The sequence below is a fragment of the Equus caballus genome, chromosome 24 (genome assembly GCF_041296265.1).
Source record: "Equus caballus isolate H_3958 breed thoroughbred chromosome 24, TB-T2T, whole genome shotgun sequence".
NCBI classification, from domain to species: domain Eukaryota; kingdom Metazoa; phylum Chordata; class Mammalia; order Perissodactyla; family Equidae; genus Equus; species Equus caballus.
The window spans coordinates 32037495-32060357 of record NC_091707.1 but is presented as its reverse complement, the minus strand read 5'-3'; the positions used below and the strand labels follow the sequence as shown (position 1 = coordinate 32060357).

Genomic DNA, 22863 nt, shown 5'->3' with positions numbered 1-22863 from the left:
TGAAAAATGTGTTATTTTCTGAGTCCATTAACCATATGAGGAAAACCTGGTTATTCATATAAAACTTTACCACTTCCAGCAAGTTGCACTTTATCTGATTTGTGACACATTGATTAAGAAGGAAATAAAGGAGAACAGAGGCTTGGGCACCTTGCAAAGTTAAGTCTGTAAAGTGATGACAATGCCATAAGAAGGAATTTCCCAGAGCTTAGGGTACTCTGTTAAAATTAACTCCTTTGCCAGAGCAAAACTGTATTGATTAGGCCCGGTCTTTGGAATTTTAAGATTAATATGAATATTGTCATTTATTAGTGTAAGACATACGTGCTATATATGTAATCTAGAATGATGTTTGATGTGGGTAATGAAATAACCTTACTCTGCCTTTTAACTTTAAGAAGGTCCTCCTCTTTGCATTCTCACTGTCACCATCTTACATTTAGGTGTCTGTGGTGTCTTTCAACTGTCAAATAGGCCCCCTAACCAGGCTTTTTACTTTCAGCTATTTTCTAGTCCATTAGGAACTTACTTTGCATAGATATCTGCATTAAGATATTCACATTATATTTAATTTTTGTTTTTAAGCAGTTTTATTGACAATTTATATACTATAAAATTCACTTGTAAGTGTACAGAACAGTGATTTTTCATAAATTTACAAAGTTGTACAACAACCGTCACCACAGTTCAGTTTTAGAACATTTTTGTCACTCCCCAAAAATCCCTTGTGCCCATTTTCAGTCAATTCCTGTTCCTAACCCCAACCTCAGGTGATCACTAATTACTTTCTGTCTTTAAAAATTTGCTTTTTCTAGAAATTTCATATAAATAGAATCATACAATATGTAGTCTTGTGTCTGGCTTCTTTCACTTGGCTTAATATTTTTGAGGTTCATCCATATTGTAGCATGTATCAGTATTGCTTTTTTTATTGTTGAATAGTATTCCATTGTATGGATATATACCATGTTTTAAAAATTCATTCATGTGTTCGCTTCGGCAGCACATATACTAAAATTGGAACGATACAGAGAAGATTAGCATGGCCCCTGCGCAAGGATGACACGCAAATTCGTGAAGCATTCCATATTTTTGAATAAACAACTGGGACTTCATCAGACTAAAGAGCTTCTTCAAGGCAAGGGAAAACAGGATTGACACAAAAAAACAACCCACCAGTTGGGAAAAAATATTTACAAGTTATTTATCTGACAAAGGCTTAATCTCCATAATATATAAAGAACTCACACAGCTCAACAACAAAAAAATCAAACAACCCAATCAAAAAATGGGCAGGGGACATGAACAGACATTTCTCCAAAGAAGATATATGGATGGCCAATAGACACATGAAAAGATGCTCATCATCACTAATCATCAGGGAAATGCAAATGAAATCTACACTAAGATATCACCTTACACCTGTTAGAATGGCAAAAATATCCAAAACAAAAAGTGACAAATGTTGGAGAGGTTGTGGAGAAAAAGGAACCCTTATACACTGTTGGTGGGATTGCACACTGGTGTAGCCACTATGGAAAACAGTATGGAGATTTCTCAAAAAATTAAAAATAGAAATACCTTATGACCCAGCCATCCCACTACTGGGTATCTATCCAAAGAACTTGAAATCAGCAATTCCAAAAGTCCCATGCACCCCTATGTTCATTGCAACATTATTTACAATAGCCAAGACGTGGAAGCAACCTAAGTGCCCATCAACTGATGATTGGATAAAGAAGATATGGTGTATATATATATATACAATGGAATACTACTCAGCCATAAAAAAGGATAAAATCATCCCATTCACAACATGGATGGACCTTGAGGGTATTATGTTAAGTGAAATAAGCCAGATAGAGAAAGACGAACTCTGTATGACTCCACTCATAGGTGGAAGTTAAACATATAGACAAAGAGAACTGATTGGTGGTTACCAGGGGGAAGGGGGGGGGTGGGGAGTGGGCACAAAGGGTGAAGTGGTACACCTACAACATGACTAACAATTATGTACAACTGGAATTTCACAAGGTTGTAAACTATCATAATCTTAATAAAAAGTTAAAAAAAAATTCGTTCATCAGTTCGTGGACATTTGGATTGTTTCTATTTTTTGGCTGTTATTGTATTTATCATCTCATCCTTTAAACATTTTCTACTTTGTATGTATTTAATATAATATGTGACCATAGTAGTGTCTAAATGTGTAATATACATAGATTGAGGGATATGCTCAAAACTTTTTAGTAATAGGGTACAGGATCAAAAAAGTCTGGCAGTTGCTGTTCTAGCCCAGAACAGTCAGAAAACCATCAGAATTATCCTTAAGTCAAATGTCTGATGGTACCACTCATAATTATGTTCTACTACCTGTGAAATAAGTTAAATTTCTTAATGTGGTATTTAAGGAGCTCTCCATTATAGACCTAAACTTTTGATCTGCTTTGTAGCTACCACTTCAGTCTTACAGCTCAGTGCTTCATTTTAGATTATTCTCACCAAATTCTTTGTAGTTCCTTCACTACATGATGTTCTTCTGCCTTTGAGCTTCTGCCCACTGTTCCCTTTGTCTAGAATGCTGTTTCCTGCCCACCTTGCCCTCCTCGGGGAACTGTGATATATTATTTAAGCTCCAGCTGAATCACTTCTCTGAATTACTCCCTGGCTTATCCAAGTCAATTTAGTCACTTCATCTTCTGCAACACTTCTGTATCTAGTACGTGCCTTTATTATAGCAGCTCTCAAACTAAATTGTAGTTATTTATTAGTGTGTCTGCATTCTTTACTAGACTTCTATCTCCTTGAGGACAAGAAATGGGCCTTATTCATCCAAAATTTCTTGGATAAATGAATGGGTAGTAGCCTCATGAGTGAGGCGCTTGTATGACCTTGAGAGAGTGCCTTCTTCAATTTTGTGCTCTAGGCATCTCAGTTGCCTCATCCTAGTTTCTGCCATGCTTATATCTGATAAAGCTAGACTAGATTCCCCTGGCCTGTAACTGGACCTGATAAGCTTTAGATTGGCTGTAGATTGGCCATTTTCCTTTCTATTTTTAACACCTGATGTCACAGGAAAAAATCTTCATTAGGAGACTTTTAATATATTTAGACTGAAAATTGGAGATCAGTTTTCCCTTCATTTTTCTTATATCACACACTGGATACTATATTTGGTACATAATAGGAGTTTAATTAAGGTCTGGAAAATGTAATAGTAATAATAATAGCTGAGAGTGATTGAGTTTTTACTGTGTTCCAAGTACTGCTCTAAGTCCTTTATGTGTATTAATTCATTTAATCCTCATACTTAGTTCATAAGGTAGGAACTTTTGTTATCTTCATTTGGCAGCTGAGGAAACTGAAGCTCAAATCTCCCTATAAGTAAAGGGGCTCTGATTCAAACCCAAGCAAAATCTGCTTCCAGAGCCAGCCCACTTAACCACTCTTCTGCAGTAGAGCATAGGAAAAGGTTTAATTTTTCATATAGATAGGGTGATCTTTTTTTTATAGTTTTCAGGTAAGATAAATAGATAATCCTCTTAGAGTAAGTCAGTCTTTTAGTGGCACAATTTGACCATCTTATAATTAAATGTTAGGAATGATTATTCTTCTAGACTCGGCTTAGAAATTAGCTTCCCCAGGAAGCTTCTGGGTTTTTTTTACCCTCTGTTCTCTAGCCCTCTTTAAAGAATTTAAATACACTTAGGGTGTTTTGTGTTTTTCTCTATATAGACCAAACTACTTAAGGGACAAGGCTTAGCTTTTTATCCCAATGGTTGATACAAAGTTACTGCTCAATAAATCTAAGTTGAATGAATAAATTGGTGAGTTTGGTATTGTTACCCCAGTCCTCTCATCCTAAATTCAATGCTTCTACCTGGTTTAAACATTACCCCTGCCCTAGATGTTTTTTCCCTCTGCCAGAAGTTACCTTTTGTACTAATAATTCCTGTAGGATATTTTATGTATAGTGATTTCTTCCTTCTATTATGTGTACTTCTGTTATTTGTATGTTTCATATTATACTACAGGCTTGTTCCTGCTATTTTCCATAATATTTTATGTGGCTTGTGACTTACACAGAAAAAGTATTGAGTAAAATATTTTTGTTTTTTGCTTGTTTTTTATTTTTTGCTGAGGAAGGTTCACCCTGAGCTAACGTCCATGCCAGTCTTCTTCTATTTTTTAGTATGTGGGCTGCCAACACAGCATGGCCGCTAACAAAGTGGTGTAGGTCAGCACCCAGGAACTGAAGTGAAGCGTGCTGAACTTAACCACTAGGCTACTGGGCTGGCCCAAGTAGATATTTCTTGAATGAATAAAAATTATCATCGATAAGAAAGACTTTAGCAGTTTCTCAGTGGCTATTGGTGTATTTTTAGTTCATTGTGAGCCAGGAGTTCTCAAAACAGTTACCTGTCTGAAATTTGGCATCTGTGTTAATTTTGTGGAAGTATAACAACCTTGTATATTATTAAAACAATTATTTTATGGCTCTAAGGATTACATGAAAATGCATCTAAAAGCCTTGCAGAGTGCTTGATATATATAAATGTTACTTAATGTTAACAATAGTGATGTCAATGCAAATAATCAATACACAGTCTATACATAAGAAAGATAGAGTGATATTTAATTGAGCTAAGGGGAAGTACTGTGTTCCGCAAGGAGGAAGGTTCTCTGGGGAAGCATAGTTTACAGCCTGGCTGTATACTCTTTCAGAACAAAGAACATACATCAAACATGACAGGAATATAATTTTTTTCTCCCCAAAGTCTCAAAGAGATGTTTTGCCGCAGTTTAGCACATACACAGCAGGTCAGCTTGACCATTCTCTGGGAATAAAAGCTTATCTTCAAAGAAGTACTGGTGTTGGTGTTAGAGAGAGAGACATTACATCCCTATCTTCAGAGAGTGCATTCTTTGTTTTGGGAAAATGTTTGAAGCGGATGTACAATGCATGTTTGATGGACTATAAGTCAAGTTGCTCTGGGAAACACAAGTTTTAGGCCAAATCAGATTTAAACCAGAATGACTTCTCCATATACCTCAATATGTGAAAACAACTTCTTCTTATTTTCATCAGTGATAACCAACAATGAATTTGATTTATTAACCAGTTGTACCCACCAACCTTAGTTTGTTCAATGAAATTTAGAAATGTATCAGTGTCCCTATTTGAGAAAAATCAGTATTTGAATTCTGAGTTTACTAGGAAATTAAAGTAGAGGGGTAGCCGTTCCCTTTATGAAATATTTTTTAAATGTTTAACATTTTTTCCCGGTTATAAAAATATACATAATTATTGTGAATATAATTACCTTTGTGAGAGCTAGGATTTTTGTTTATCCCCTTGTCAGTACTGTGTCCCCATTACCTGGAAAAGTGCTTAAATGCTAACTCTGCTGCTTACCAAGCCTTATTACCTTGGGAAGTTTACTTAATTGTTCTAAGCCTGTTTCCTCATCTTGAAATGGGGAGAATAGAACATAATACCTACTTTTAATGGTCGTTAAGATTAAATGAAATAATGTGTGAAATTGCCTGGCCTATTGTGTGTTTCTTTTAATAATTAAAATCTACTTGGGCCGGCCTAGTGGCGTAGTGGTTAAGTTCATGCACTCTGCTTCAGCAGCCTGGGGTTCATGGGTTCGGATCCTGGGCACGGACCTACACACCACTCATCAAACCATGCTGTGGCAGCGTCTCACATATGAAGTGGAGGAAGATTGGCACAGATTAGCTCAGGGACACTCTCCCTCCAGCAAAAAGAGGAAGATTAGCAATAGATGTTAGCTAAGGGCCACTCTTCCTCACCAAAAAAATAAAAGTAAATAAGTAAAATCTACTTGAAAGAAGATATAGTTTAGGTTACACTTTTTCTTTTTAAAAATGTATAATTGTGTACTTCTCCCCTTGGTATGATATTCCTGTATCCAGATATGATCAAGATTTGGGTAATTTCTTGTTAGATGCAGAATTGTTAACTTTTTCTGAATCATTTAGAAATTTAGCTTCCCTCCCCATTTTCTAAGTAAAGTCTTGCCTTTTTTTTTTTTAATGTGATACCTCAGTATGTAGTGTGAGATTAGAAGTAGTTTTGTTTTTTAAAAAGGGCATTAAGGATTTGGAAAGGATAGTAGCAATTGTTAATGGAAAGGCTTCAGGACAGTCAGGCATGTTGAGACTTCTGTCCTATTAGAAGTACTCTTAGAGATGTTTCTTCATAAGACTCTTCTAAAGCCTGCTGATAGTTGGATCAGGGGCACAGAGGAAGAAGGCTCTTGGTATTGAGCCATTTTCGGAGTTTAAGATTTTCATTAGTAAACAGAATGAGTGATATCAGAAATCCTAAGGAGAACAGGACAGGCAGGGTTAGAGGAGCTGAAAAAGAACTTTTTCTTAGTGGTCCTGCCAATGGTGACATTGGGTTCCCTTAATAATAGCAATACCAACTGCCATTTACTGCGCATTTATTTTGTAGCAAATACTATGTTGAGCCATTTGTATACTTTCTTACTTAATCCTTATGAAGTAGTTGGTTTTACAGATGAGACAATCTATGAAGCCTAGATTGGTTAAATGATTTTGAAAGCCAGAATGAGAATCAAATCCAGGATTGTTTAATTCCAGATGCTCCACGTAATCTTTTCACTGCCCATAGTCTTGATTTGGGTACCTTTTACTTGTAGTTAACTGTCTGTATTTTTTAGCCCAAGAGAGCGAAGTTAAATTGGACTTCTGGGAGGGTAGAGGGGAAGATCGATTCTATCGTCACTTTGTATGCGTGTTTTGTAGTATGGAATTGTATATCTATAAGAAACTTGTGGGCATGCAATAATTGATAGCATCACAGCTGTGTGTTTAAAGTTGAAGGCAATTATTTCAGTTCAGGTTAATCCCATTTTAAAGGATCAATTTTAATTGTCTTATCCTAACAAGTTATATCTAAGTTCCCTTGTGTTCTATTTGCTTGTAAAGCAATGAGGGAACTAAATTATAACATTATTCCTTTCCCTTTTAAAGGAAGCTTTGTTTATAAAAAAGGATTAAGAAATTGTCCTCTTTTTACATGTTACTTCTTCAATTTTTTGTGAAAAGTAATGATGTCATTATTTTTGTAGATTTTGACTCATAAACAAAACTACTAAGCCCAGAAACTTACTGAAAGTTTTGATGTAGCTCAAGGTTAGTTCTTTAATTTGTAACATTTTATTTCGAAGATCTTTTAATAGTTAAAGTTCAATTCAACAAATTTTTACTAATCAACTTAGTGTAATGTTGAGGTAGGTAGGAGATGGGAGCCAAGCTTCATGCTCTTAAAGAATTTAAAATTGATTAGGAGAGACAGAACTTATAAGTAACACACTGTCTTTTTTTATAGTTATTTACAATTACTTCTCGAGTTCCTAGGTGAGAAATGTTCTTTGTTACTTGCTTCCTGAAAGAGGATATGGTGTTTGAGCTGCGTCCTGAAGATTGGGTAGGATTTTAGGTAAATTGGAGTCTGAAAAGAGGTCATTCTATGTAGAGGGGTTGGTTAAAGGTGAGGAAGAAGAATGGTAGGTGCCTCTTGTTCATTAGTGAGATGAATGTTTTCTGAATTTTTTTGACTGGATATATTCAAATAGTTTGTGTTTTTCTTGAAAATATTAAAATAGAAGAGAGAGAAAAAGAGTATATTTTAATTCAAAGGCATTGAAATTTTTTCCATTACTTTAATTTTGGTTGTTTTATTTTTCAGTTCTAAAATTTCTCTCTCAGGATTGTTAGAAGGATTGCAGATTATATATGTACAGTGTACCCATGTAGGCTCTTAGTAAAAGGCATCTGCTCCTGCTATTTTTAGTTATTATTTCTGTATTTTGGGATCCACATAATAGGTGGGGAATCAGTCCCTGAATTTACTTTAGAAATTTATGTGAGGTTCACTTGGTGATAAGAAGGATATTGTTGACTAGTAGTGAAATTTTTCATTGGTTCACAAAAATTGGTCAGCTGCAGAAACTGGAGGCTGTTACTGTAGGAAACAAAAAGACTTTTAAATTTAGTTGTGAAGGTGAGTTTGGTCATGCAAGATGAAATGTGGCTTGAATTTTGCAACCTTGATATAATGGTAATGCTGTAAATCTCACTAATTTTTTGCTCAACACTTTTTAAGATTTAAACATATTTGTAAATGTAGTTTGTAAGTGCTGACTGTTGTATAATATTCCATGCTATATGCATTTCTACATTTTACTTATGCATTTTTCTAATAATGGATTTCCAGGTGTGGCTTGAAAACTGCTAACACAAATAGTACTGCTGTAAACTTCCTTATGCCATCCTCTATTGACCTAAGTAAAGGTTTCTCTGTAATATATACTGAGGAAAGGAATTGCTGATGTGTGTGGTCCATACACATACTTATTTTCACTAAATATTGCCAGATTGTTTTCCAGAATGGTTGCCCAGTTTATGCTCCCACCAGCAGTATATTAGGGTTCCCATTTCTTTAAATCCTTGCCAGCATTTGGTCTTATCCATCTGTTTAGTCTTGTCAGTCTGATGGGTATAAAGTAAAGTTTTAATTTACATTTCTCTGATTGAGAGTGAGGTTGGGCGTGTCTTTATTTCCTTGATACCATTTGGGCTTTCCCTGTGTGTTGACTGAAAAATTTACCCAAATAATACATATTTTTTGTAGATATTTTTGAAAATACAAATAGGCAAATATAAAAAGATCATCTATAATATCCCAATCCTGAGATAAGTGCTATTAACGTTGGCTGTATCTTTCTGATCTTTAATTAATAAACATAGGAATTTATATACACACACACAAGTATGTATTTTTGTTTATTAATAAGATCATATACACAGTTTTGTAACTTACACTTTTCATTTCACAATAATTTATGACCATTTTCCCATGTTGGAAATTTTCCTGTATCACCATATGATAGGTGTATATCATTCCATTTTATGGCTTTAAGTTATTTAATCTTCTGTTAGGGGACATTTATGCTATTTTTGGTTTTTCTCTCATTAACAATACTTTGGTGAAATGTTAATCAAGCCTACATTTTGATGAGGGAAGGCTAGAGGGATTATACTCTTGCTCCCTTTGTGAAACTGGGTTTATAGTAAGTTGCAAGCTGTCTCATTCTGTTTTCCGCTTGAATTCTAGGGTAGCTATTAATGCAAAGATTTCCCAGTTGGGCCTTATCCGTCTCTCTCTTTTTGCACTTTGGCAAGGTCGTGTTAGCATAGAAGGATAGTGCAAGAGTGGACTTCTGCATTTAAAAAAGTTTAAAAGACCTGCATTTAAGTATCACTGTCCCCTCTGATAGAGGGTCTGCTAAATTTCAGCTATAGAGAACTCTAATCTAAATTAATAACTTCATTTTATTTTTCAGAATGTTAATAGCTTTTTATTATAAAAGTAAGAATGTTTATAAAACAATTAAGAAAATATAGAAAACCATAAAGAAAATAAAATTCCCATAATCCTTCTACTCAAAGATAACTGCTATTACCATTTTGCCTTATATTCTTTTAGATATTTTTCTAGGTGGTCTGCTTCAGCCAACTAGCACTGGCTCGCCAGAGCCAATAATTAAGGAATTATGCAAGCCCAAATCATTAGTTTAATATTAGTTATCGTGGGAATAGTTACACCATAGCAATTGGCAAATGCTACAAATCACAGCTTCCCCCTCCCTGCCCAATTCTGCCCTGAGCCTGTTTATCAGCACACTACTGCATATATACATTATATCAATAAGTATAGATCTACTTCATTTTTTAATGGCTTCATAGAAGTCTAATGTATAAATCAGTGGTTCTCAGTGTGGTCCTTGGACCAGCAGTATCAGTGTTACCTGGGAATTTGTTAGAAATGCAACTTCTTGGCCTCTACCCAGACCTACAGAATCAGAAACTCTTCCTTTGGGGCCCAGCAGTCTATAGTCTTACAAGCTCTTTGGGTGATTCTGATGCACATTAAAGCTTGAGAACCACTGGTGTAGATGTACCATAAATTATCTGATTGGTCTGATGATTTCTGCATAATAAATTCCTGGATATATGTTCATTTAAAAGTCTTTAGATGCGTATTGCCAAATTGTATTCTAAAAAGGCTGTACTAATTTCCATTCCCACCTGAAGTCTACATCAATTTCATTTTAGGTTCTTTTTCCATATAGAGAAAAAGAGCTATGTCAAAGGTCTTTTTTAGTTGTGTCTGTATCCATTTATCCATCCTAGAACTCAGTTCACCCGTATTGTCTTGAACAGTATTTTAATATTATTAACACTTTAAAAAGAAGACATTTGAGACAGAAAAAGCTATGCCTTGCTTGCAGAACACACCTAGCATCGTGTGTGGCTATACCTGTAAATACCTACTTCTAATCCCTGTATGAATAATTAGACCATGTTTCTTTCCTCACTTCTGGCACATTACATCATTCTGAAACACCACTTTAAAATGTATTAAGACCTGCTTGCTGTGAAAGTTGCTACTGATGATGCCAAGCTATTAGAAGGGGGATAAAGATCCGGGCAAGAACTTGTGACTTTTCTTGGCTCCTATGGACAAAAACCTGGAAGTACTTTATTTTAAAGACTGCTTTAAGATTAGGAGCCAGAATTTACAAGTATTGGTGAAAAGAAGGATTATTTAGGCAGGTTTGCCATATTTCATTGGCCCTGATTATTGGTACCAGTGTTTCATAATTTTGAACTTTTATTAAAGAAAAGTTGCAAACACTAGAACTGGCCTTTATCCCAACCTTCATCCTTCAGTGCCTTTTTCTCCCTAGAATGAGTGCTTTGACCGAAACTGTTAAATTTATGATGGCATTAATGGAGTCTGCCAAATTGCCAAACTTCCAGATTTATACAGCCTCAAAAATGATTTGATTAATTATTTAATGCCTTAATTAAGCATTCAGTAATTTTGTTCTTATTGATATCTCCAAAGTTTACGTTGTTCACTAGAAAATTAGTTCTCAGAGATACTGCTCTGTAAGAAATGATGAGTTGAAATGATAGCCCCCTTATTCTTTTATGTTTCATCTTAGCTTCCGCTACAGTGTGGTAGCTTGGATAACTACTTAGCCTTAGTCAAATCACCTAATTTCTTTCTGCCTCCGTTTTTTTATGTACAAAATTGAGCTACTGATATTCATCTCATAAGATTATTATCAAGATTAAATGCAGGGGCCAGCCCTGTGGCTGAGTGGTCAAGTTTGCGCGCTCTGCTTCGGCAGCCCAGGGTTTCCCTGGTTTGAATCCTGGGCGCGGACATGGCACCACACATCAGGTGACGCTGAGGCGGCATCCCACATACCACAACTAGAAGGACTCACAACTAAAAATACACAGCTATGTACCAGGGGGCTTTGGGGAGAAAAAGGAAAAATAAAATCTTTAAAAAAAAAAGATTAAATGCAATGTGATATGCAGTATGCATAGAACAATTCACATAAGCACTTAGTAATTTGGTAGATTCCTTTCACTTTTTCTCTTTTTTTTTCTTTTAAAGATTGGCACCTAAGCTAACAACTGTTGCCAATCTTTTTTTTTCCCCCTGCTTTTTCTCCCCAAATCCCCCCAGTACATAGCTGTGTATATTTTTTAGTTGTGGGTCCTTCTAGTTGTGGCGTGTGGGACACCACCTCAGCATGGCCTAATGAGCGGTGCCATGTCCGCGCCCAGGATCCAAACCAGTGAAACCCTGGGCCGCCGAAGTGGAGTGGGCGAACTTAACCACTTGGCCACGGGACCAGCCCCTCAGTTCCTCTTCTTAATATGTGTTCCTCATAGGTCTCTTCATTGATATTTCCTCTCCTTATACCATTGATTCTTAGCCCTTTTTGGGTCTTGTCCTCCTTTCAGAATCTGACATAAGCAGTGACCCTCTTCCCAGAAGAATGCACGTGTCTGTTAAACTTTACCTGTAGTTTTGGGACTTTATAGATGAAGCTCATCTATGAACCAGGTTGAAGATCTTTGCAGAACATCTTCTCCTTTGCAGACTTAATTTTCCTGCCTTCAATTGTCATTTCAGTATAGATGGCTCCTAAGTCTGGTTCTCTCTCTTGTGAACTTTTACCTGTGGGACATATTTATCATGGTATCTTTATGTAATAGAGACTTAATAAATGAGTGGAGGAATAAATAACACATTTTAATTATTGATATTATAGGCCAAATAAACTTTATGACACTGGCTAGACTTAGAGATCTGTGCTCACTGTAAACAACAGCTAATAAATGTAAGTGAGATTAGATCTTGACTAAGGCACAACGTCTAATTTCCTATGGTATCCCTTGAAGCTTACTTGTAAACTTGTGAAAAGGGTTTTGGTCACAAATTCTAGCCAGAAAGTCAGTTTTCAAGAAACCACCAAATGTGGTAGCTTCTTTCAGATTACAGATTATAGCTAAAATGTAATCTCATTAAAAAATTCGCTGTTTCACTTTAAAGTATTATCATGGACAACTGTGTGTTATTAGAGGCTTCTGCCTTCATCTTTTCCATCCCTTCCACTCCCCACAGTTTTAGTAAGACTCTTACAGTTGCAGGAGACAGAAACTCAGTTTAAGGGGGAGAAAGAATTATTGGCCTAAGTAATTGAATAATCCAGAGTCAAATCTGATTTAGCAGAGATTTCTGGGTCTCAAATCACTGTCAGGGGTTCTCACTTTTATTTCTTAGCTCTGTTTTTCCTTGCCTTTTGCCTTTTAAGACAGGTAGCTTTCTTCTTTTAGTCAGGGAGGATGGCTGTAAGCAGCTCCAGTTTAGGGTTTTATAGTTGCATTCCCAGAGAAAAGAGAGGTCATTTTCCCCACGGCGTCAGAAAAAATCTTCCTGGGGAAGACTTTGGATTTGATTGCTGAATTAATTATATGATGATTTTTCAAAGTGTGGTCCCTAGTCTCGTATCATCAGCATCACCTCTGAACTTGTTAGCAATGCAAATTCTGGGGCTTCTCCCTAGACCTGCTGAATCAGAAACCTTGGGGAAAGTGCGCAGCAATCAGTGCTTTAACAAGCCTTTCAGGTGATTCTGATGTATGCTAAAGCTTGAGAACCAGTGATCTAGATCATCGGTGCTCAAAGCTGTCTGAAATAGGAGTTGGAATCTTCACTGTTAGAATAATTAGTGGTTTATTGCAGTCTCTTAAGCACAGCTGTAAATTATTTTTTATTTAAATTTCTGCAAGATTTTTGTATAATTCATTTCCGTTTTCTTTAAGGAGATGTGTTTCTCTAATTTTTTTATGATGCACTGTCATCAGGAAAAAGAGAAAGGAAAGTAGTATTTTTTTGAGTGCCATCTATATACCAGTCCAGCCAAATATGTTTAGATATGGTGGTTTAATCCCTCACAAAATGCTATAAAATATGTCATTGTTTTGTATTCTGTTGTTGCTGAAAAGAAAACCAAAGCTGAGAGAGGTTTAAAAGGTTGCCTAATGTTGAAGAAGTGAAAATGTCTCTGTTTGAAGATGACGTGATTTTATATATAGAAAACTCTAAAGAATGCATCGGAAAACTATTAAAAATAATCAACAACTATGGCAAAGTTGCAAGGTACAAAATCAACTTACAAAAATCAGTGGCATTTCTATACTCTAATAATGAACTAACAGAAAGAGAACTCAAGAGTACAATTCCATTTATTATCACAACAAAACAAATAAAATATCTAGGAATAAATTTAAGGAAGGAGATGAAAGACCTATACAAAGAAACCAATGAGACAGATGCTCTCGGAGAAGGGATGGAGCAAAATGGCGGGGTGAGCTGATGCGGGATTCTGTCCCCTCCAAAATACAACAAAGGATTGGAAAAACTGAATTTCAGAGAATAAATCTAATGCCAACACATTAGAGACCTACAATACCAAGAAGGCGGAGAACATAAACCTTGCTGATGGCCTCGGAGGTGCTGGAACAGGTAGGAGAGAACGTCCCTCCCTCCCCTAGAGTCTGCGATCGCTGTTGCATGGGTCTGGGAGGGAGTGGGGGAGGGGCCGTGTGACTGGGGGATCATCCAGGACTCCTGCCGCTGGTTCAGTGGAAACCCGCTGGTGGGGGAAAGCTTCCATGCACGGGAACCCCATAAACCCAGGGCCTCAGGAGACCAGAGAACAGAACTGATCTGAATCCAGATTGGCGGGCAAGAATAGCAGCCCCTCACTCCTGGCAAAGTGCACTGGGCGCAGCCATCTTGCCCAAAGGCGGAGAGCTCAGAACACGTAGCTCTCGACCCCCATCTAGTGGCGACAGGCTGTAACTGCAACCGAATTCTACCACCATGCAAAAAAACCGCTCCTCTACCATCCAGCAATTTATAAAAGCCCCAGACCAGAAGGAAAACAATAAAAACATAGAATTAAGTCCTGAGGACTTGTAATTAGTTAAACTAAGTGATAATGAGTTCATAGCAGCTATAATCAAAAAACTCAATGAGGTAGACAGAAAGATAGAGAAACAAGCCAATGAGTTCTGGAGTTACTTCACAAAAGAGATTGAAATTATGATGAAGAATCAAACAGAATTACTAGAGATGAAAAACACAATGGACCAGATAAAACAGAATACAGATTCCCTGAATGCCTGTGTAGATACCATAGAAGAGCAAATTAACATAATTGAAGATAGACAGGCTGAATGGTTCCAGACAGAGGAAGAAAGAGAACTAAGAATTAAAAAAAACGAGGAAAATCTCTGAGAGATAGTGGATTCAATGAGGAGTAAGAACTTAAAGATCATAGGAATTCCCGAGAACATGGAAAAGAAAAATGGAGCAGAAAGTGTGCTTAACGAAATTATTGAAGAGAACTTCCCAAATCTAGGGATTGACAAAGAAATGTGTGTAGAGGAAGCTTTTAGATCTCCTAGATTTGTCAGTGTGAAAAGACCTACTGCAAGGCACATAGTAGTACAAATGGCAAGAAGGAAAGATAAGGAAAGAATACTCAGGGAAGTAAGAAAAAAGTAGAGAATAACCTACAAAGGAGCCCCATCAGACTTTCAGCAGATTTCTCTACAGAAACCTTACAAGCTAGGAGAGAATGGAGTGACATATTCAAAGCTTTAAAAGATAAAAATCTTCAGCCAAGAATACTCTATCCAGCAAGAATTTCCTTCAGATATGAGGGAGAAATTAAATCTTTTCCAGACAAACAAAAGTTAAGGGAATTTGTAACTAAAAGCCCTCCGCTACAAGAAATCCTCAAGAAGGCTCTCATACCTGAAAAAAGAAAAAAGGGAGAAAGGGGTCACAATCCAGACTAGGGAGACCAATGGATAGAACCAGAACAGGATAGCAAATATTCAACTATAGCATTAGGGTAAAGGCAAGGAAACTACCAAAGCAAGGATGATCTTATCACTCTAACTACAAATTCATAACATGAGTTGGAATAAGAAATGAAAATAATAATTTAGGAGGGGAAGAGCAAAGGGTCTCAATCAGTATTGGCCAAGTCAGTAAGAGACCACCAGAGAATAGACTATATTATACAAGAGATTCTAAATACCAAATTCAGAGTAGACACTAAAATAAAATACAGAACAGAGTCACAAATCATAAATAAGGAAAAATCTAAGAAACCCAGCATAAGAAATTGCAGTATTAAATGGGTAGTCTAAAGAACACAGGAAAAGAAACGCAGGAAAACAAGATAATGAGCAACAGATTGATAGCATTAAGTCCACATGCATCAGTAATCACTCTCATAAACGGATTGAACTCTCCAATAAAAAGACACAGGGTGGCAAAATGGATTAAAGAACAAGATCCAACAATTTGTTGCCTCCAGGAAACACACCTCAGCCCCAAGGACAAATACAGGCTCAGGGTGAAGGGGTGGAGGACGATACTTCAAGCTAATAGCAAGCAAAAAAAGGCAGGTGTTGCAATTCTTATATCAGACAAAGTGGATTTCAAAATAAGACAGGTAAAGAAAGACACAGAGGGACAATATATAATGATAAAATGGACACTTCATCAAGAAGAAATAATGCTTATAAATATCTATGCACCCAACACAGGAGCACCAAGATTCATAAAGCAACTATTAACAGACCTAAAGGAAGATGTTAAAAACAACACAATAATAGTAGGGGACCGCAACACCCCACTCACATCAATTGACAGATCATCCAGACAGAAAATCAACAAGGAAATAGTGGAGCTAAATGAAAAACTAAAACAATTGGACTTAATAGACATATATAGATCACTTCAGCCTAAAACAGCTGAATACACATTCTTCTCAAGTGCACATGGAACATTCTCAAGGATAGATCATATGTTGGGAAACAAGGCAAGCCTCTACAAATTTAAAAAAATTGAAATAAAAACAAGCATTTTCTCCGATCATAATGTTATAAGGCTAGAAATTAATTACAAGAAAAAAGTTGAGAAAGGCACAAAGATGTGGAGACTAAACAACACACTACTGAACAAGCAATGGCTCATTGAAGAAATTAAAGAAGAAATAAAAATGGAAACAATGAAAACAAATGAAACATGTGGAAACAAATGAAAATGATAGCATGCCATACCAACTCATATGGGATACAGCAAAAGCTGTATTAAGAGGAAAATTCATCGCAATACAGACACATCTTAACAAACGAGAAAAATCGCACATCAGCAATCTTAAACTACACCTAACTGAACTAGAGAAAAAAAAAACAAATAAAGCCCAAAGTCAGCAGAAGGAGAGAAATAATAAAAGTCAGAGCAGAAATAAATACTGTTGAAACGAAAAACGCAGTAGAAAGGATCAATGAAACAAAGAGCTGGTTTTTGAGAAGATAAATAAAATTGACAACCCCCTAGCCAGACTTACAAAGAAAAAAAGGGAGAAAGCTCAAATAAAATCAGAAATGAAAGAGGAGAAATAACAACAGACTCCACAGAAATACAACGGATTATAAGAGAATACTAGGAAAAACTATATGCCAGCAGAATGGATAACCTAGAGGAAATGGATAAATTCTTGGACTCCTACAATCTCCCAAAGCTCACTCAAGAAGAGGCAGACAATTTGAACAGACCAATCACAAGGAAAGAGATTGAAACAGCCATCAAAAGCATCCCAAAGAATAAAACCCCAGGACCAGATGGCTTTCCTGGGGTATTGTACCAAACTTTCAGAGAGGATTTAATACCTATCCTTTTCAAGCTATTCCAAAAAATTAGGGAGGATGGAACACTTCCTAACACATTCTATGAGGCCAACATCATGCTGATACCAAAACCTGACAAGGACACCACGAAAAAAGAGAACTACAGGCCAGTATCACTGATGAACATAGATGCAAAAATTATAAACAAAATTTTGGCAACCAGAATTCAGCAATTCATCAAAAGGATCATACATCATGATCAGGTTGGATTCATACCAGGGAGACAGGGATGGTTCAACATCCGCAAATCAATCAACGTGATACACCACATCAACAAACTGAGGAATAAAAACCACATGATCATCTCAGTAGATGCAGAGAAGGCATTTGACAAGATCCAACAGCCATTTATGATAAAAACTCTGAACAAAATGGGCATAGAAGGAAACTATCTCAACATAATAAAGGCCATATATGACAAACCCATAGCCAACATCATACTCAATGGGCAAAAACTGAATGCCATCCCCCTGAAAACAGGAATGAGACAAGGATGCCCTCTATCACCACTCTTATTTAACATAGTACTGGAGGTCTTGGCCAGAGCAATCAGGCAAGAAAAAGGAATAAAAGGAGTCCAAATAGGGAGGGAAGAAGTGAAACTCTTGCTGTTTGCAGACGACATGATCTTTTATATAGAAAACCCCAAAGAATCCATTGGAAAACTCTTAGAAGTAATCAGCAACTACAGCAAAGTTGCAGGGTACAAAATCAATTTGCATAAACCAGTAGCATTTCTATACTCTTATAATGAACTAACAGAAAAAGAACTCAAGAACACAATACCATTCACAATCGCAACAAAAAGAATAAAATACTTTGGGGTAAATTTAACTAAGGAAGTGAAGGACCTATATAATGAAAATTACAAGGCCTTTCTGAGAGAATTGGATGACGACATAAGGAGATGGAAAGACATTCCATGTACATGGATTGGAAGAATAAACATGGTTAAAATGTCCGTTCTACCTAAAGCAATCTACAGATTCAACGCCATCCCAATCAGAATCCCAATGACATTCTTTACAGAATTAGAACAGAGAATCCTAAAATTCATATGGGGCAACAAAAGACCCCGAATTTCTAAAGCAATCCTGAGAAAAAAGAACAAAATGGGAGGCATCACAATCCCTGACTTCAAAGCATTCTACAAAGCTACAGTAATCAAAACAGCATGGTACTGGTACAAAAGCAGGTGCACAGATCAATGGAACAGAATTGAAAGCCCAGAAACAAAACCACACATCTATGGACAGCTTATCTTTGACAGAGGAGCTGAGGGCATACAATGGAGAAAAGAAAGTCTTTTCAACAAACGGTGCTGGGAAAACTGGAAAGCCACATGTAAAAGAATGAAAATTGACCATTCTTTTTCACCATTCACCAAACTAAACTCAAAATGGATCAAAGACCTAAAGGTGAGACCTGAAACCATAAGGCTTCTGGAAGAAAACGTAGGCAGTACACTCTTTGACATCAGTGTTAAAAGGATCTTTTCGGACACCATGCCTTCTCAGAGCAGGGAAACAATAGAAAGAATAAACAAATGGGACTTCATCAGACTAAAGAGCTTCTTCAAGGCAAATGAAAACAGGATTGAAACAAAAAACAACCCACTAACTGGGAGAAAATATTTGCAAGTCATATATCTGACAAAGGCTTAATATCCATAATATATAAAGAACTCTCACAACTCAACAACAAAAAATCAAACAACCCAATCAAAAAATGGGCTGGAGACGTGAACAGACATTTCTCCAAAGAAGATATACAGATGGCCAATAGGCACATGAAAAGATGCTCATCATCGCTGATCATCAGGGAAATGCAAATCAAACTACACTAAGATATCACCTTACACCCATTAGAAGGACAAAAATGTCTAAAACTAATACTCACAAATGTTGGAGAGGTTGTGGAGAAAAAGGAACCCTCATACACTGCTGGTAGGAATGCAAACTGGTGCAGCCACTATGGAAAACAGTCTGAAGATTCCTCAAAAAATTAAAAATAGAACTACCATACGATCCAGCCATCTCACTACTGGGTATTTATCCAAAGAGCTTGAAGTCAGCAATCCCAAAAGTCCTATGTACCCCAGTGTTCATTGCAGCATTATTTATAGTAGCCAAGACATGGAAGCAACCTAAGTGCCCATCAACAGATGAATGGATAAAGAAGATGTGGTACATATATACAATGAAATACTAGTCAGCTGCAAAACAGAACAAAATCATTCCATTTGCAATAACATGGATGGACCTTGAGGGAATTATGTTAAGTGAAATAAGCCAGCGAGAGAAGGATAATCTGTGTATGACTCCACTCATATGAGGAATTTCAAAATGTGGACTAAGAACAGTTTAGTGGATACCAGGGGAAAGGTGGGGTGAGGGGTGTGCACAAAGGGTGAAGTGGTGCACCTACAACACAAATGACAAACATTAATGTACAACTGAAATTTCACAAGATTGTAACCTATCATTAACTCAATTAAAAAAAAAGAAACCAATAAGACGTTATTGAAAGAAATTGATAATGACATAAAGAAATGGAAAGATATTCCATGCACATGGATTGGAAGAATAAATGTAGTTGAAATGCCCATACTACCTAAAGCAATCTACAGATTCAGTGCAATCACAATCAGAATCTCAATGACATTCTTCATGGAAATAAAAAAGTAATCCTAAAATTTGTATAGGGCAATAGAAGACCCCGAATAGCTAAAGGAGTCCTGAGAAAAATGAACAGAGCTGGAGGCATCACAATCCCTGGCTTCAAAATATACTACAAAGCCATAGTAATAAAAACAGCATGGTACTGGTACAGAAACAGACACACAGATCAATGGACCAGAACTGAAAGCCCAGAAATAAAACCACACATCTGTGGACAGCTAATCTTCGACAAAGGGGCTAAGAACATACAGTGGAGAAAGGAAAGTCTCTTTAATAAATGGTACTGGGAAAACTGGACAGCCACATGCAATAGAATGAAAGTAGACCATTATCTTTCTCTGTACACAAAAATAAATTCAAAATGGATCAAAGACTTGAAGGTAAGATGTGAAACCATAAAACTCCTAGAAAAAAATATAGGCAGTACCCTCTTTGACATTGGTCCTAGAAGGATCTTTTCAAATACCATGTCTACTCGGGCAAGGGAAGCAAAAGAGAAAATAAACAAGTGGGGCTTCATCAGACTAAAGAGCTTCTACTTGGCAAAGTAAACCAGGAACAAAACAAAAAGACAACCAACTGGGAAGAAATATTTGCAAATCATACATCTGACGAGGGGTTAATCTCCAAAATATATAAATAATTCACACAACTCAACAACAAAAAAACAAACAACCTGATCAAAAAAATGGACAGAGGATATAAACAGACATTTTTCCAAAGAAGATATACTGATGGCCAATGGGCACATGAAAAGATGTTCACCGTCACTAATCCTCAGAGAAATACAAATCAAAACTACACTAAGATATCACCTTACACCTGTTAGGGTGGCTATAATCACTAACACAAAAAATAACAAATGTTGGAAAGGATGTAGAGAAAAGGGAACTCTCATCCACTGCTGGTGGGAATGCAAACTGGTGCAGCCACTATGGAAAACAATGTGGCGATCTCTCAAAAGTTAAAAATAGAAATAACATACAACCCTGCTCTCCTAGCACTACTGGGTATTTATCCAAAGAGCTTGAAATCAACAATTCAAAGAGACTTATGCACCCCTATGTTCATTGCAGCATTATTCACAATAGCCAAGACACGGAAGCAACCCAAGTGCCCACTCACTGATGAGTGGATAAAGAAGATGTGGTGTATATATACACAATGGAATACTACTCAGCCATAAAAAAAGATAAAATCATCCCATTTGCAACAACATGGATGGACTATGAGGGTATTATGTTAAGAGAAATAAGCCAGAGAAAGACAAACACCATATGATTTCCCTCGTGTGGAAGATAAATAAATACGTGGACAAAGAGAACAGATTAGTGGTTACTGGAGGGGAAGGGGGGAGGTCAGGGGGTGGACATAACGGGTGAAGGGACACATTTATGTGGTGACTGATGAGTAATAACGTACAACTAAAATTTCACAATGTCATGAACTATTATGACCTCAATATTAAAAAAAAGTTATGTAAGGTAGTATATCTAATAAGCAGAGAAGTGGAGTTTGAATGTGGATGTTCAACAAGCATTTTATAGAGGACCTACTGTGTGCTGGCACCTGTTGTAAATATCAAGAGTGCAAAAATGCTTAAGACCTAGTTTTTGTCTTCAAGAAACTCAGTCTTATTAAAAAAAACACAATCTAGGATAATGACTCCTATAACAAAGGTATCGAAAGAATGATTTGGGAAAGAGTAGAGGGAGCATTGACTTTGCTTTGGAGGATTGGGGAAGGCTTCAAAGAAGGATGTGATCTTTGATGTTTGAATAACATTTTAAAAATTCCTTTGATAAACACAAAAATCTCATTCTACTTTCATGTTTAAGAAAATTTCAAAATATTTACTTTTTCTAAAAGCAAATCAAAGCAATGATAACTGTATAATGTTTTTTCAAGTTACATTTGCCCTCTATCTCAGTCTTCTAACGTGTTCTTGAAGGAGGGAGTTGTTTTCAACACTTAGTAATTTTATTTTTATTTTTTATTTTCTTATTTTTAGGAAGATTAGCCCTGAGCTAACTGCTGCCAATCCTCCTCTTTTTGCTGAGGAAGACTGGCCCTGAGCTAAAATCTGTGCCCATCTTCCTCTATTTTATATGTGGCACGCCTACCACAGCATGGCTTGCCAAGCGGTGCCACGTCCGCACCTGGGATCCAAACTGGTGAACCCCAGGCAGCCGAAGCGGAACATGTGGACTTAACTGCTGTGCCACCTGGCTGGCCCCATTTTAAAAGCTGCATTGTATCCCATGGTTTAGATGTACTATAATTTATTCAACTATTCCTCATTTTTTTGTATTTAAGCTATTTTACTGTTTTTACTAGTAGATTTTATTATTATAAATTTTATTATTATAAACTTTATAAATGGGAATACAATGAACATTACAGTTATCTTTGTGTACTTTTATGCCATTAGTATAGTTCCTACAAATAGAATTGCTGGAACAAATATTTTTATTATGGCTTTATATTTCCTCTTTTGTCCTTTGTCATTGTTCTTTGCCCTTTTTTGTTTTTAAAATGCTCTTTACATGTTATGATTTCATAACATGGGTTATATGTTATGTAACATGGGAACATTTGTTTCTCATTTTTGTTGATAAGTAGATAAAACCTAGCTTAATTTCTGGTGGTCTTTTTGCATGTCAGCCTATAGAGTAAGGTGATACACATGAGTATCTCTCTGATAGTATAATTTAGGGTCATATATTGGAGAGGAAAGAATGCCAGTGGAAATCAGGAGATATACATTATGGTCCCATCTTAAATAGTGACTATTTAATCATATGATTTTTTTTTAAAGATTTTATTTTTTTCCTTTTTCTCCCCAAAGCCCCCCAGTACATAGTTGTATATTCTTTGTTGTGGGTCCTTCTAGTTGTGGCATGTGGGATGCTGCCTCAGCGTGGTTTGATGAGCAGTGCCATGTCCACGCCCAGGATTCGAACCAGCGAAACACTGG

General features: G+C 36.5%; 1 protein-coding gene and 1 non-coding gene across 51 annotated transcripts in view; both read left to right on the top strand.

Annotated features, from left to right (window-relative positions):
* NUMB (NUMB endocytic adaptor protein) overlaps positions 1–22863 on the top strand; it is a 183548-nt gene that overhangs the window by 43717 nt on the left and 116968 nt on the right. The window lies entirely within an intron of this gene.
* LOC111770529 (U6 spliceosomal RNA) lies at positions 988–1094 on the top strand. Its single transcript, XR_002803800.1, has one exon. It is a non-coding gene; the product is annotated as a U6 spliceosomal RNA (small nuclear RNA).